The following is a 16,339-nucleotide window of genomic DNA, read 5'->3' as shown; positions in this document are numbered from 1 at the left end:
TATAAAAATAGAAAAACATATGAAAATATAGACTTAAAAGATGCACAACAGATTTGTGACAGCATTAACTCTGGAAAGCGAGGAAAGGAATTAGGACCGGGACAAGATAAAAAAAAGAATTGCAATTTTAACCATAAAGTTTTATTTCATTCCCAAAACAAACAAACAACTTAGACATGTATTGTTTTGGCTAAATATTTGCTTATATTTTATACGGTTTGAATTTTTTTCTTTAATTTGGCTTTAATAGCCCAAGGAAGTCAGTATGGCTAAAGTTCACAGAATGACAGTAGAAAGTCACAAAGAATCTCTAAAAGTAGATGATACTGGGTGATCTCACAATTTATGCTGACTAGTTTGAATTTCTGTTGGTAAGGATATTCTTCTGAGGCCTTATCTCTAGACCATATCACCCTTGGAAGTCATAAACCTCCTTTGGTTTTTATGTTATAATTAGAACCAGAGCCACCAAATCAGTAACACTTCAAAGTTCAATGACATGTACAATCATAATAATTACTACCCTTTAAAATAACTAGGAAAGAGGGCAGGATGTTTTATTTCAAAATACAAAGACTATGTTTCACAAGCAAAACAAGAATCACAAACCTTCTGAAAAAAAGAAAGAAGCAAAGCAAGGAAGTGAGAGAATGGGGGAAGGAGGGAGGGAGGGATAATTGTTGGTTATTAAGGAGGTAATCACAGGATTCTATTCGCATAGTAATTATTAGCTAATATCAGCTTTCAGAGCAGGCATCTGTAGGCCATCTACATTTGATCAAATTCTGTATGTGAAATTTTAAATTACTCTTTATCTATATATATGTATATGTGTGTGTATATATATGTGTAGGTGTGTATATATATATAATCGTATATAGCTGAGAGATTAAAAGGAAAAGTGTTCAAGCCAGAATACCTGGGTTTGAATCCAAATTATGCCATTTACAATTTATGAGACTTTATGGAAGTAATTTATTCTTTGTTAGTAATTTGGTTATTTTGGTTATGTAGCCTTTACAGTTTCCTTATCTGTAAAATGAGAAATATAATTGTACCTATTTCACAGTGCAATTATATTGAGTAAATGAGTTAATATACACAAAAAGTAAAACATTAACAAAAATGCTCAGTAAGTGTTGGCATTTTGTATATTCCCTGAATACATTAATTAAATAAATAGCTAAATGACACTGTCATATTCCCAAAATGTTATGCACTTAGTAGGCACCCAGTAATGCTAACAATAATAAACATGAAACAATCCAAATTTGGACATGAAATCCTTTAAGTCACTACAAAATCATTATTCAAGCCAGTAGCTTGCTTTATATCTACTCTTGCATGTTAAGATCCCATCATTCTTGGCATTTCATGTCACAGTGTAGTTTAGCCATCACAGTCTGCCTCCCTAATACCTTAAAGATGGCTTCTGAGCCGTGGCTTTCAGAAGACACAGTTCTGCAAAGATAAAGTGGCCACCTCCCAATATAGACAATGCAATGGTAGAGCCTTCATAAAATTGAACTTCCATTTAGCCTTCTCATCTCTGAACCAAACCATCCCAATTCCTTTTCCCTTTTCTTACACGTATTGTCTACTCATTTATTTTCCTTTTGTTCCTCCCTAGTCTCAGATATGTGTACTATAGAGTTCCACATTGGACAGGAACACCAACCACTTTCCAGTCTGTGTCATACATAGTCCTATCATTACAGAGCAAATCATGGTACTTTCCAAAATAAGAATCTCCAGCAGTCACAAACGTTCAGCCTCTGGTGCACCAGATTTTCAGCTTTAGAAATTATGACTTAATGTTACTTTGTACATAGGTATGTGATTAGCTCACAGTAGCCATATATGCTACATATAATTGAAATCAACAATGCAGAATAAATCTTCTGAAGACAGTGAAGATACATGGTAGTAATTCTGTAACCCTTTTCTGATGAGTGTAACCATGGTTTCCCTGCATTTTTAACTTTCCGTAGATATTTCTTTGGAAGCAACACAGAATAAATGTAACAAACAAATTTAATAAAGAAGATTCTACAACTGAAAAACAAAAAGTTTTTTAGAAGTACTTGATCCTTCTAGTATTTTAATATGTGTATTTTGATTCCATTTTAATATTTTAATATGTGTATTTTGATTCTATTAAGAAGCACATTCAAACTTTTCAGCCAGGAATAAGAGAATCAAAGATAATTTGAAGTTTTATTAAAAGCAGTACCACTCCCAGAAAAATAAAGACTTTAGTTTTTATAACTGTATTTAAGCAGCTTAATAATAAGCTAAAGTGTGCATATGTGACTCTTCAGGATCTGAAAGCTGCCAGTTTGCCTTCCAATGTATCAGACACTTTTCTCTAATTAATCTTTTAATTAGAAAGATTCTTCCATTCAAACCATATTATTTCATGTGGTACATTCTACCAGCCAACCCCCATGACATTTTTACATCAAACCCTCAGTAATAAGTGAAGGCTACAAATATAAATAAGCAATTAAAGAGAAGGAAATAATTAGCTTTTATTAGAGAACACTGAGCTGATTAATCATCTTGAGGTGTGGCTTGCTCTAGTTATTTTTAGCAGCAGTAAAACATACATCTTTTCTTGTGTTGCCACTGCCTTATATTCATAGGCCTGATTGCTACCTAAAATATTTTCCATACGGAGATTTGCATAGGAAAAGAATAACAATGCAGTGGGAGGTTCTTAGGACATATAGGAAAACGGGTCTGTTCATTTGTTTGTTTATGTGTGTTTTTTTCTTTCCAAATGGCTGTGTGATAGGAATATGAAACGTAGATTTTGATGAAGTCAGCTTCCCCAACTGTCTTTACTGGTTCTGGGTCCAAACCTTACTATGCAAATAAAAAGCACGAACTGGCATTTTAGTCTCTCTTGCCTGAGTGGTGCTTAGAAAAATATCCTCACTGTGCTCCAAACTCTGTGAAGGCAATGATCCCAAACTTCCAGTTAAGGTCACTAATCTCCAACTTCAAAATATAAACACAAGTAGAAAATATTGCCTATATTAACTCCTTTTTTGAGTTCATAACATTGGTTTCCCATGAATTGATTACCTATCTTTTTTCAAAAAAGAACTTTGCTTACAAATACACCTGTAATATGTTCTTATCTAAGTTGAAAAAAAAAGCATGATATAATAATTAGGAATTGAACAAAGGTTATAGGAAACATGGTATGATATGGAGCACCTAATTACCACGTCGGCCCCCAGATATGACTGAGTGGCGGTGACTAACAGGTGGTGTCGTGTCCCTCCTCCAGGCATAGTAGATCCCCCTGTTATTTATTATAAGGGAGTACTCCTAGCATGGCAGCCCTCCTGTTTAACCCTGATGTGGCAAGGGCCCTGTTTCTCCAGTTCTTAGCTTCTAAGGAGGGACACTGCCTATAGGTTCAAAGAGTGTAGGGACTCTCAATGGGACCTAGACACTGAGGTAGAGAAGAGTAATGGGATAGCTGATGCTCTAGAGTCGGAAAGTCACTCAAACCACAATCCCAAGTCAATGTCATTCAAGCCAGAACTTTGGTTCCAGGAAGCCTCAGAAAAAATGGAGTTTCTGTAGCAGGTAGGGAAGGCACTTAGGGGAGAAAGACAGAAAGCTCTGCATCAGCCATAGGAGGAACAGAAATAATTTCCTATGGAAAGCCCAAAGGATCCACCCAGAATCCCACTGGACTCTAGTGGACCTGGAAGAGTTTTGGCCAGATGCTCCTAGAGGCTGGCTATGGGGCTACCAATGTGGGTCCCGGAGAGTTTCTATGAGCAATGCAGAGTAAGGTAAATATGAATATGATTCCTACTTTAAGAAGCCCTACACACACACACACACATCATCATCATCATCATCATCATCATCATTATCATCATCAATTTTATGAAGGGACTCTAGTTGAAGCAGAGATATGGAAGCCAGCATCGTTAAGAAAGGGTAGCAAAAAGAGCAACCACTGACAGCTCATATGGCTTCTCCTGTGACTTTTCATAGTTCTAATATACTTTCCCTTTAACACTTCACAGTTCCTGAAATGATCATTTTCCTAAAAGAGAAACAAATCAAAAAAGAAAAAATGTAGTCTATTGTATAAGGATGCCCTTTTGTTTCCGGCAATTCTTTGGATAGAGATATTTCTGTTTTAAAGTTACAATTTTTCTACTCTGTTCCTTCTGTAAGAAGGGAAACTTTTAAACTTGAGACCCATAGCCAAACGAAGTATTTTCAAGGTGACCTTATTACAGCTATGGGGCAAACAAAACGTCAGACTTTTCTACAGGAGCAAAGTTTTGTTTAAACACGAACATGATTGAATAAATCAAAATTAAAATGTTCAGTCTTCGAGAAGAGTTAGAAAAACTACCTCCACTTCACCCTCTTCGGATGCTCCCACTGAAATAAAACTGCTGTTGAAATCTGAACCCTGTGTCCAACTGTCAAGTTGGAAACTGCAAGATCTGATGTATAAAATACAAAGTCTGCTGAAGACCCACAAAGACATTATCTTTGGAACTGAAATTATATTTTCAATCAAGGAAAACAAGACTTTTCTTCCATTCCATTTTTTCTAGTAATTTTTAAAAAATATATAGTTTCTATAATTTTATTTTAAATTAAGCAAGTATTTTGTATGATGGTTTATAATATACAAAACACACGGGCTGGGCGTGGTGGCTTACGCCTGTAATCCCAGCACTTTGGGAGGCCAAGGCAGGCAGATCACCTGAGGTCGGGAGATCGAGACCAGCCTGACCAATATAGAGAAACCCTGTCTCTACTAAAAATACAAAATTAGCCTGGCATGGTGGTGCATGCCTGTAATCCCAGCTACCTGGGAGGCTGAGGCAGGAGAATCACTTGAACCTGGGAGGCAGAGGATGCAGTGAGCTGAGATCGTACCATTGCACTCCAGCCTGGGCAAGAATAATGAAACTCCATCTCAAAACACACACACACAGACATGTTACATATCTGAGACAGAGTCTCACTCTGTCACCCAGGCTGGAGTCCAGTGACACGATCTCAGTTCACTGCAACCTTGCCTCCCAGGTTCAAGCAATTCTCCCACCTCAGGTTCCCTAGTAGTGGGATTACATGTGTGAGCCACTGTGCCCAGCTGGCTTGAACTCCTAGCCTCAAGTGATTCGCCTGCCTCAGCTTCCCAAAGTGCTGGGATTACAGGCATGAGCCACCGTGCCCGGCCATATTGCCTTATTTAACCTTCACAACAACCATTTGAAGTAGATTAGTTCTCTTTGACAAATGAAAAATGTTAGCCCTCTTTGACAGATGAAAAAACTGAGACTCAATGAGCCTAATTTCCTTATCCAAGAATTCTAAGCTGCTAAGTGTCATGAGCGGGACTTAAGCCAGGTTTTAGATTCTAAACCCAGAGTTCTTTCTGTTAGGTTGGAGCAAAGGTAATTGCGTATTTTTTTTTGTTTTTTTTTTGTTTTTTTTTGTTTTTTGCCAAAGTAATGGCAAAAAACACAATTACTTTTGCGCCAGCCTAATACTACATGTGGTTCTTCTCACCTCCAGTCATTTTCCTGCATGTTTCCTTTTCAGACATTTTCCTGAAATCAGGGCCCACTGTAAGTTGAAAACATACAGAGGTTGCAAGACTCTTTGTCAAAAATTTTCATTTAATTCAGTTCCACACATATTTATTAAACTCAGTGATCATGACATAGAGGCTTGCTCTTTATTGGGAAGGCAGGATATTGCAGTAGGCTAACGACTCTGGAAACAGACTACCTAGGCTTGAATCCCAGCCCACCACTTCCTAAAAGCATGACCTTGGGTAGCTTACTGTGCCTACATTTCCCCATCTGTGTATAGGGTATAATAATATTACCTGCTCCATAAAGTTGTTATGAGAACTAAATGATGTAATTCATATCAAACACTTAGAACAATGACTGAGACTTAGTAAGAACAAAATAAATCCTGGTTAATATTATTTAGAGGAACAGAGATTTGTGGTGACCATAGCTACATGAATACCTACTTGAATGCATAAATAACTCTGCTACCTGCAGGAGGCTGATAATTGTCGTAGAATAGGTATTAACCAGGTGCTATAATGGTTCTGTCTAGGAAAGCAGGAGCCCAGAAGAGGCTGTTTGAGAAGGCCTATGGGTGGAGGACAGTTTTACAGGGTTTAGAACAAGCAGAAACATTTGGGGAGCAAAAACTATGGTGATCAAAATTAGTACTTGATTTAATGGCTGTTTAAAGCAATGCAACCCATGGGTACCAAGCTTCAGGAGTAGGACACAGAAAATGGAAGGGTTTCCAGACCTACCCATCTCCCCATCCCAAGGAAGCAACTGACTTGAAGAGCAGAACTTCCCAGTCAGCTACTGTACAATGATGCCCTCAAGGCTTCAAGAAGACAAATGTAATATTCCTGCCAGAGAGACTAAAGCCTCCAGGTCACAGTGTGACTTCCCTTTCAGTTCTGACTTCTCCTATGACTTACCTAACTCACATAGCTCCTTGAGGACCCCTCCCTGCTTCTTCCTTCCCCCTTTCTCCTTGCTCTTCTTCCTTCCCTTCTCATAATATTCTACCTAATGATGTTTTATGAAGAATGACTAAGATGCATAAAATCATTTTGTAAAAATGCAAAATGCCCTGTGGTTTAACGACGACTAAACACAAAATAAAAACAAAGCTGAAAATGCATAGTTATCTTTTAATCTTCACAAGAAGTAGCTTGCTCAATGATTTCAAACACGTTAATTATGCCTCAGATCCCTGGGCTTGATATTGTTTTATAGAGAAGTTTTATGCTGGGTTTTGGTTTTGTTTTTGAGGCAGAGTCTCCCTCTGTTGCCCAGGCTGGAGCACAGTGGTGCTATCTCAGCTCACTGCAACTTTCACCTCCTGGGTTCAAGCGATTCTCCTGCCTCAGCCTCCTGACTAGCTGAGATTACAGGTGTGTGCCGCTATGCCTGTATTTTTAGTAGAGATGAGGTTTCACTATGTTGGCCAGACTGCTTTTGAACTACTGACCTCAAGTGATCCTCCCACCTCAGCCTCCCAAAGTGCTGGGATTACAGGTGTGAGCCACCATGCCTGGCCTATGCTGTTTTATAGAAAAGTAAACTGTGACATAGAAGCAATTTTTCTAATAAGAAGTCTGTGATTTAGCAGTAGAGCTGGTGAAAGACCTGCAAGACCTGGATTCTGACTGGACTAGCAACCCTAAGGTAGCTTCCACTTGCTTTAGACTGAGATCTTCTTCTTCTACATACTCTAGCGATTCAGGGGGATGCCCTCAGGGATATAAAACTAAGTTACAGAAAAAAGCCCTGTAACCTCGTGTTATTTCTCAGCCCTGTAAATTCTCATCATGGCCCCTTACTAGACAAGTCTTTCAGCCTTTGTGGTAGTGACTGTGTCCTTTTGATGATAGTTTTAAGTCTCTTTCCAGATGGCCAACATAAGGTTATTTAATTCAGTAAACAAACATTGTGTTCCTCCTTTCAAGACTCTTTCTAAGGAGATTTTCCAACTCCACAGGATGGGACAGAGTCTTGATGTATTTTTCTTTCCTGAACCTAATTGTGGAAAGAAAAGCAAAAATAAAACTAAAGCTGGAAGCAAGAGGCTAAGTCCTTAAAAAGAAAAAAAAAAGAAGGGGAAAAAAACCCCACAAAACTTTCTGAAGGGGAAGGAAGATAATCTTAAGAATCTCTTAAGCATAATGAATACATATTTCTTCTGCAAGCCCTAAACCAAGATGATATATATAATTCTATGTTAAAGAATGCTGAGGTTTCAGAAGTTGAAGCCACTGTGTTACAAAGTGACATCTTAGCATCTCAAGCCAGGGAGAAGATTAATCCAAACCAGAGCTTTACACTTGGGGTGTCTTCACCTCACTCCCCCAGAGAAGCATCTGGGCCCAGGGTGGAGACTGCTATATCCAGGAGGTTTAGGAGTGGTGTTCAGGGAATGCAGTCTCCTGCCAGCTTGGAGGTCTGAAAGAATGTAGCAGGTCAGTTCTCGCTGGCTTCCTCCCCTCTCCATATGGCATGACCGTTTCTTTTGATCTCCTCCAAGATCTGAGAACGCTCAAGGCTTTCAAACAGTTGCTGGAGCCTGCTGCAGCTCTAACCTGGCTGATATGGCAGGGGGCGTTTCTGTGGATAACAAGGAGGAGACAGAACCAAGCTCTTATCCCAGGGAACATGAACGAATTCTAATATATCCATTGTTATACCCTCTCCTCCTTCAAGTACACCTCTCCTCACACTCACACAAAGAAAAGTAAACATCAGAGAGTCAGGTCAGGCTCCAAGGAATCTGCATCTGCTTAATAGAAATTTTTCAGTAACTTCCATAGGATACTTCTGTGGAATCTCCTCCAGATAAGGGACACATTCAGGCAAGGTAACTGGCATTGAAATCAAACAGATCTACCAACTGAGCTCTGTCATTCAGCAACTTTGTGGCCTCGGTTTTTCCATCTCTAAAATAGAGATGATCACATCATCTCCTTTGTGTGGTTGTTTTGAGAATGAAATGAGATGAATGAAATGTACTTGACCATGTACATGTCAAGTACATGGTACTGTTCCTGGCTCATAATAGAGCATCAGTAAATATTAGTCTTCCCTTGTCCAATGTCATTTCACACAGGTCCAGTTGGAATGTGCTAGACAACTTACCCAATCCTGCTAAATTCTCGTCATGGTCCCTTACTAAAAGCCACAGTAAAATTTGGAGAGATCTGGAATGTTCTGCAAAGAAAGATAGCTTAACCCAAATTTAACTTTAAAAATAAGCATTTGTGGAACACAAGCTGTGCTCTTTGTAGGTACTTGCAGTTAAAGATAAATTCTGGTTACTTATGGTCAAAATCACTCCAAAACATAATTTTATTAGTCTGTTCTTGCATTCCTATAAAGAAAGATCTGAGACAGGGTAACTTATAAAGAAAAGAGGTTTAACTGGCTCATGGTTCCATGGGCTATACAGAAATATGGCAGCATCTGCTTCTGGGGAAGCCTCAGGGAGATTATACTCACAGTGGGAGACAAAGTGGGAACAGACCTCTTACATGGCAGGAGCAGAACCAAGAAAGAGAGATGGTAGAGGTGCTACACACTTTTAAAAAACTATATCTCATGATAACTCACTCACAATGACAAGAACAGCACCGAGGGGGTGGTACTAAACTGTTTATGAGAAACCATCCCCATGATCCAATCACCTCCCACTAGACCCCACCTCCAACACTGGGGATTACAATTAAACATGAGATTTGGGTACAGATACAGATCCACACCATATCATTATTCCCCTAGGCCCTCCCAAATCTCATATCCTTCTCGAATTGCAAACTACAATAATGCCTTCCCAACAGTCCCACAAAGTCTTAACCCATTTCAGCATTAACTCAAAAGTCCAAAGTCCAAAGTCTCATCTGAGACAAGGCAAGCCCCTTCTACCTATGAGCCTGCAAAATCAAAAACAAGTTAGTTACTTTCGAAATACAATGGGGGAGCTTGGAATGGTGGCTCATGCCTATAATCCCAGCACTTTTGGAGGCTGAGGCAGGCATATTGCTTGATACTAGGAGTTTGAGGTCAGCCTGGGCAACATGGTGAAACCCCATCTCTACAAAAAAATACAAAAATTAGCTGGGCATGGTCATGTGTGCCTGTGGTCCCAGCTACTCAGGAGGCTGAGGTGGGAGGATCACCTGAGCCCAGGAGGTAGAGGTTGCAGTGAACTGAGATCACACCACTGCACTCCAGCCTGGACAACAGAGCATGACCTTGAAAAAAGAGAGAGAGAGAGAGAGAGAGAGAAAGAAAGAAAGAAAGAAAGAAAGAAAGAAAGAAAGAAAGAAAGAAAGAAAGGAAGGAAGGAAGGAAGGAAGAAAGGAGGGAGAGAGGGAGGGAGGGAGGGAGGGAAGGAAAGAAGGAAGGAAGGAAGGAAGAAAGAGAAAGAAAGAAAGAAAGAGAGAGAGAAAGAAAGAAAGAAAGAAAGAAAGAAAGAAAGAAAGAAAGAAAGAAAGAAAAACAGAAGGAAGGGAAGGAAGGAAGAAAGAATTGGGGTACCAGCATTGGGTAAACACTCCCATTCCAAAAGGAAGAAATTGGCCAAAAGAAAGGGACTACAGGTGCCATGCAAGTTCAAAACCTAGCAGGGCAGTCATTAAACCTTAAAGCTCCAAAATAATCTCCTTTGGCTCCATGCCCCACATTCAGGGCACTCTCGTGCAAGTGGTGGGCTCCCAAGGCCTTGGGCATCTCCACCTCTGTGGCTTTGCAGGAGTCAGCCCCTGTGGCTGTTCTCATGGGCTGGTGTTGAGTGTGGCTTTTCAGGTTCAGGGTACAAGCTGCCAGTGGATCTACCATTCTGGGGTCTGGAGGGTGGTGGCCCCCTCCTCACAGCTCCACTAGGCATAGGCAGAGACCCAGTGGGGACTCTATGTGGGGAGTCCAACCCCACATTTCCTCTCTGCACTGCCCTGGTAGAGATTCTCCATAAGGGCTCCACCTCTGCAGTAGGTTTCTGTCTGAACATCCAGGCTTTTCCATACTTCCTCTGAAATTCAGGCGGAGGCTCCCAAGTCTCAACTCTTACACTCTGTGCACCTGAAGTCTTAATACCACATGGAAGCTGCCAATGCTTATGGATGGCACCCTCTAAATCAGTGGCCCAAGCTCTACCTGGGCCCCTTTGAGCCATGGATGGAGCTGGAGTATCCAGGATCCTGATGCTGCACAGGCCAGTAAGACTTTGGGCCTGGCCCATGAAACCATTCTTCTCTCCTAGTTCTTTTTGGCCTGTGATGGGCAGTACTGCTGGAAAGATTTCTGAAATGCCATTGAGGCCTTTCCTATTGTCTTGGATATTAGCACTTAGCTCCTTTTAACTTATGCAAATTTATGCAGCCTGCTTGAGTTTCTCCTCTGAAAAATGGGCTTTTCTTTTCTAACACATGGCTGGGCTGCAAATTTTTCAAACTTTTATGCTCTGCTTTCCCTTTAAATGTAAGTTCCAGTTTTACATCATTTCTTTGCTCATACATGTGAACATAGGGTGTTAGAAGCAGCCAGTTCACATCTTGAACACTTTGCCACTCAGAAATTTGTTCTGCCAGATACCCTAAATTATCACTCTCAAGCTCAAAGTTCCACAAATCACTAGGGCAGCGGCACAATGCCTCCAAGTGCTTTGCTAATGCATAACAAAAGTGACCTTTGCTCCAGTTCCCAATAAGTTCCTCATCTCCATCTGATACCTCCTCAGCATGGACTTACTGTCCATATCACTCTCAGCATTTTGGTCACAACCATTCAACAAGTTTCTAGGAAGTTCCAAACTTTCTCTCGTCTTCCTGTCTTCTTCTGAGCCCTCCAAACTGTTCCAACCTCCGCCCATTACCCAATTCCAAAGCTGCTTCTACGTTTTCAGATATCTCTATAGCAATGCCTCACTACTTGGTACCAATTTTCTGTATTAGCCTGTTCTCATATTGCTACAAAGAAACACCTGAGTCTGGGTACTTTATAAAGAAAAGGGGTTCAATTGGTTATTAACCAGGACCAAGAGTAGGAGAGGAGGTGCTACACACTTTTAAACAATCAGACTTCACAATAATTCACTCACTCACTATCATGATGACAACAGCACTGAGGTCGTGGTGCTTTAAACTATTCATGAGAAACTGTCCCCATGATCCAGTCACCTCCTACCAGGCTTCACCTCCAACACTGGGGGTTACAATTGAACGTGAGATTTGGGTGAGGACACAGATACAAACCATATCAGTAGCGTCTTAAAACAACAATGTATTGTTGACTATCATGGTTCTGCAGATTTACTAGACCTGGCTGGTTGGTTCTCATGCAATGGCAGTCAGCAGTTGAGTCATCTGGAGGCTTGTCTGGGCTGGGCTTCCAAGACAGCTACTTCACCCTCTGTTTTAGTGCCTCCATGCTCCTCCACATGGTGCCTTTCTCCAGGAGAGTAGTCTAGATGTATTGTATGGTGACTTAATGCTCTAAGAAAAGGAAGAAAAAGGAAGCAGAAACTACCAATAATCTTAAAACCTTAGCCCAGAAATGGCCCAGGTCTCTTATGCCATATTCTGATAGCAAAGGCAGGTACAGACCAGCCAAAATTCAAGAAGGAGGAGGGGTAGTTTCCACCTCTTCATGGGGGAATGGCATGTATGTGCACAAAGGGAAGGGATTAATGGTGAATGTCTTTGGAGACAAGCTACCACTGATGGATAAGATATATGAGTTTCATGTGCCTAGAAACACAAGATATTTACTTGTGCTATATTTTAGCTGGTAGTTCTTCAACCAAGTGCAAGATAGACACCATCCGCCACATGCCTGAGGCTTCTGAGCTCCTACCAGTTAAAATGATTCTCAAAAAAAGGGCAAATTTTTGTATCAGATCATGTTTTCCTTATGGCTAAGATGACTTTGTCACCTTGGGCTTTATTTTTTTAACAACAAATTTTATCCTCCACGTGAGCATGTCACTGTGTAACTCATTGCCCTGTCTCTAGAGTAAAAACCAAGAATTCTGATCATTCAAACCAAATGCCTGCTCTTGCTCCCATCTCCTGATACTGCCCTATTTTCTTCTATGTTTCCAGTAATTATAGATTCCAATGAGATATTCAAGTAATTCTTCTAGATAGAATAAGGAACATGCTTTAATAGCTCCTTGTACTTCTTCAAAGCACTTAACATTAGTTTGTAACTTAATATTTGTACAATTGTTGGATTACTTTCTATCTTCCTTATGAGAGCCTAAGCTCTATATAGTCAGGTTTTATTTATCTCCAGCACATAGGTCTGAGGCTCGTGTATACTAGATGCTCAACAATATTATTTGAATGAATGAATTGTTCCTTCTCTCCAGAAATATTTAATGCTGAAATAAAAAGGTCAGCCCCATTAAAATGGAAAGCAATTTTAGGAATTTATTTTCACAAGCATGGTGTTTGATTTTTAAGTGTCAACCCTTAGAAAAATCATGATATCCGATTTTTAAAAAGCAAAATTATTTGATTCTGTGACTCAAGCAATATCAACTAAGTAGTTCTCTTTAAGAATTCACTCCACAGCAGCAGACATGATCTCAGGCATGCCAGGCTCTATTGAAGGAGTATATCTAGGTTTCAATCTCCACTTAGCATTTCAGACCTCCTTGCTCTGTTCCTGCATCTCAAATTCCTTCCTTGTTGCCTCATACCTGATTGCCCAAGCCCTTCAGATGGATGTTGCAGTTGGAGTGTACATTTGCCTTGAAATCTGCCTGAACTCTCTGCTCCCCTTGAATAACATCTTTCCAAAGCCTGTCCTGCCTCACCTCCACACCCACACATAACTCTGGAATCTGCTACTAAATTCCAACACCTTGATTCTCAGCACATTCAGACATAGCGTCATTTAGCTTTGGTGTTCCCCAAACTGGAAACACAAATGAGCAATTGGACTCCAGAAATCTTTTTATTGTTACTTTTTACTATGGAAATTTTTAAAGTTAAAGAAAATGTAGTGATAAACTTTAATAGGAACATCACCCAGTTTCAATTATTATTAGCTCATGACCAGTCTTATTTCTCCCACACCCTTATCCACTTTCCCGCTGCCCTAAATGATTTCAAAGCAAGTCTCAGCTAGATATCACAGTGTTTTATCCATAACTATTCTGGTATCTATCTTTAAAAGATAAGTACTTTTCAAAAACACAACGAAAAACATTACCACACCTAAAATTACTCTGGGTACTCTTAAGTTTCAGCAACTGATAATTTTCAGTCCAAAATATATTGAGGTGATAAAGCTCCATGAAGCTAGCTCTTTACGACTGCTGTCCTCCTACGCATACTCCACACATGAGTGCGCCTACACACTCTCTAAAGGATGGAAAGGTGCTTCTAACAAGATATTTTGTTGTCCTGTGCAAGACATGGTGCTGACAATCAGCTTTGCTATTATCTATACTCTCAGACAAAGACTGCCAGAGACACTTGTAGTTGAACAAGTTGAGTTTTTCACAAACTGCAGTAAAGGAAAACATACACCGTGAAAGGGTCATAGAGCATCTCAGAAAAGGTTGTCAAAAAGAACCTGGTATAGAATTTGGGGTTTGGTTGAGCAATTTTTGGGAGGGACTAAGAAAACAGGGTTCTCTCCAGATTGGATATTATCAATAAGTGGAGGTAATCCCACTTTTGGGAATCTCGATAGGTCTTATCTGTGGGGAACACAGACTAGGGAGACATTAAAGCTGTCATTGGTAAAGAAGTCACTGTCACTCATTCAGCAAGAGAACAAAATGTCTGCTATTTTGTGTTGTACAGTGACCTTATTTTTGTCTCACTTTATCTTGGCCTAAGAGTGACCTTGTTAGATATAGGTATTCTGCGAGATTGTTTATGTTCAAGAGGAAAATAAAATGACCAGGCTGTGTGTGTCAGACCAACTTGTAATAGCATTGAGGTCCAGGTGTGAACGTCAAATCAGTCCTAGATGTTGGGGGGTACCTTTATCCTTTTTCATTGTTTTATCACTTTCCAGGGTGTGTGAGTTTACTGAATACTGCTACTTTCAGTCCTGGTTCCATACCATCTTCTCAACCTATTTTTCCTTTTGGATTATTTTTACCACTCATTATTTACTAGTATGTATGTTCTATTCTATTTTATTCAAGTGTTTATAAGCTTCTTTAAATCCTTTTCTAGAGAAGAAAAAATGAATTCATGTTTGAATGAAGAAAAACAATGAGTATCTGAAAATGTAAGATATTCCTGCTACCTATTTATTGTTGCCCACTCCATAATCAAATGCATTTTGAGTAGATATCCAGCAGCATTTTACTTGTAGAGGGCAGTAAGCTGGCCTACTTTGCAATCTATTCATTCAGTTAACAAGGAAAATTTTCTCAAACTACTCTCTTCTACTGGAACCCTCAGTAAGAAGCACATTATGCTCAGTATAAACTATACCACAAAATATAACACACACACACACGCGCACACACACACCCCTTACCAGATTCAAAATTTAACAAAACAATATTTATTTATTTCTGTTTTTGATGGAGTCTCGCTCTGTCAGCCAGGCTGGAGTGCAGTGGCGCAATCTCAACTCACTGCAAGCTCCGCCTCCTGGGTTCAAGGCCATTCTCCTGCCTCAGCCTCCCGAGTAGCTGGGACTACAGGCACCCATCACCACACCCGGGTAATTTTTTGTATTTTTAGTAGAGAGAGGGTTTCATCGTGTTAGCCAGGATGGTCTCAATCTCCTGACCTTGTGATCGGCACGCCTCGGCCTCCAAAAGTGCTGGGATTACAGGTGTGAGCCACCACGCCCAGCCACAAAACAGTATTTATTCTTACTAATTGTGATGTACTCCAGTATTTTCTATTTCATTCTATTTTTATTTCATTTTTAAAATTAAATACTGACCTTCTAAGTTCAGCTCATGACTCCCTACTGGATCTCAATCTGCATTTGAAAAAACTTACTGGGCACTAGGGCATTACTTTTCACAAAACAAAACATTTGTGGAATTAATTGAATTAATTAATTCATTGAATTAATTTTGATGCTGCTGCTGTTTGTTAAAACCATGGTAGATATTTTGTAATAATCACTTAAAAATCTTTCTTGGCTAAATGATGGCAAATTATGTAGAATGATATAAAATACAACAAACTATTTGGAGAGAGAAATCTTAACCCTGCCTCTTATTACTGACTTGGCCGTCACCATGCAGAGATGACCTATGTTGGGCATGTGTCTTCATTATGGACCAAGATTCTTATAACTGGATTTTAAACCAGATTCAGACTCAAATTATTAGCACAGAATAACTGAATTTCAATACTTGTCAAGAAGAATGACCTCTCATCTCCCTTCTCAAAAGCTTAGCTGTCAGAAATGACAGTGAAAGGGACAGGGACAGTCGCTCACACCTGTAATCCCAGCACTTTGGGAGGCTGAGGTGGGTGGATGACTTGAGCCCAGGAGTTCGAGACCAGCCTGGCCAACATGGAGAAACCTGATCCCTACTAAAAATATAAAAGTTAGCCAGGTGTGGTGGTGTGCACCTGTAATCCCAGGTACTCAGGAGGCTGAGACAGGAGAATTGGTTGGACCTGGAAGGTGGAAGTTGCAGTGAGCCAAGATCATGTCACTGCACTCCAGCCTAGGTGACAGAGGGAGACTTTGTCTAAAAGGAAGGAAGGAAAGAAGGAAGGAAGGAAGGAAGGAAGGAAGGAAGGAAGGAAGGAAGGAAGGAAGGAAGGAAG

The sequence above is a fragment of the Theropithecus gelada genome, chromosome 2 (genome assembly GCF_003255815.1).
Source record: "Theropithecus gelada isolate Dixy chromosome 2, Tgel_1.0, whole genome shotgun sequence".
NCBI lineage: Eukaryota > Metazoa > Chordata > Mammalia > Primates > Cercopithecidae > Theropithecus > Theropithecus gelada.
Note: the sequence above shows the minus strand (reverse complement) of the source record.